Source organism: Rhagoletis zephyria, unplaced genomic scaffold (assembly GCF_001687245.7).
Source record: "Rhagoletis zephyria isolate East Lansing unplaced genomic scaffold, Rhagoletis_zephyria_1.1 Rzeph_scaffold_49864, whole genome shotgun sequence".
NCBI lineage: Eukaryota > Metazoa > Arthropoda > Insecta > Diptera > Tephritidae > Rhagoletis > Rhagoletis zephyria.
The window spans coordinates 966-2,092 of record NW_016206918.1 but is presented as its reverse complement, the minus strand read 5'-3'; the positions used below and the strand labels follow the sequence as shown (position 1 = coordinate 2,092).

The window sequence follows — 1,127 nt, the reverse complement described above, 5'->3', positions numbered from 1 at the left end:
ATGAAAAAGAGCGGCCAGAACAGAAACTCCATCTAGGTGCCCAGACTGAGAGATGCTTTGCCGAAGGAACACTTTTGTTCCAGGTACCAAAAGAGAGCGACACCAGTGCAGAACTGACGAGGGAACACAAGTGCGGCCATCAATACTTACCATCAAAGTTGCGCTGTCGCAGGTAGTCCATGGCGCTGAAGATGAAGACGTTGCGGTTGTACCTCGTGGAGGACATCGTCTTGAAGCGTTCAGTGCCGAAGGACCAGCCACCTGAAGGAGAAGAAGAAACAGAATGGTTATTGGGGTTGACTATAAAAAAGTAGCTGATGAGAATAACTGCTGAAACCACACTCACCAACAGCAAGAAGAATCTTCAGATCTGGATTCTTCTTCTTCAGGTCAATTACCCTCTCGTAGGTGCCCTTCTTGTCGCCCTTGGTCTCATCGGTAGAGTCAAAAGAGGTCAGTTTGTTCGCCTTCATCCATCCAAAACTTAGGTTTACGTTTTAAAAATAAAAAATGAAAATCTGGTCATTGAAAGATGATGCCCATCCTCCTTACCTGTAGATGATGTGCGTACAGAGGAAGGGATCAATGTCTTCAGGGAGGAACTTGCCCTCCTTCACCCGGTACTGTGACCAGTTGGTGTAGTAGCAGACCAGCTTCTTTGTCGACTTTGAGCTGCTGCCTCCCTCATTGTCCTCCTTATCAGCAGCATTGCTGTTGCCATTCGGATTGGAGCTGAGCTGGTTGAAGAGGCGGGTGTCTGTTTGAAAATGTGAAGTTTTGATAATCAACAATTCAACAATGGCTTGTTCTATACTCACTGTACAGCCTCTTGGAGTGGGCAAAGTGCTGCTGAAGACAGGCGAGACAGCCGACGAGGACAACCGCAAGGTACGTGTGCGGCTGACTGCGGCAGATAATCTGGTACGAAAGTGAGAGAGAGAGAAAAGGGAAAAGGATTGCCCGTCAATTTTAGTTTTTAAAAAGGAAAGTGATTGCCATCATCGAGACACACAGACAGAAGGAAAAACAAGATAAAGAGTAGTAGTAGTAGTAGTAGTAGTGGCTACTTCAACGACCGCCGATTAGTTCCGGCACACCAAAGAGTGGTCAGTGGTTCAATGATTTGC

At 46.8% G+C, this 1,127-nt stretch overlaps 1 pseudogene; it reads right to left on the bottom strand.

Annotated features, from left to right (window-relative positions):
- Positions 1–150: 150 nt before the first annotated feature.
- LOC108355772 (chitotriosidase-1 pseudogene) lies at positions 151–757 on the bottom strand (annotated as a pseudogene).
- Between the last annotated feature and the right edge of the window lie 370 nt (positions 758–1,127).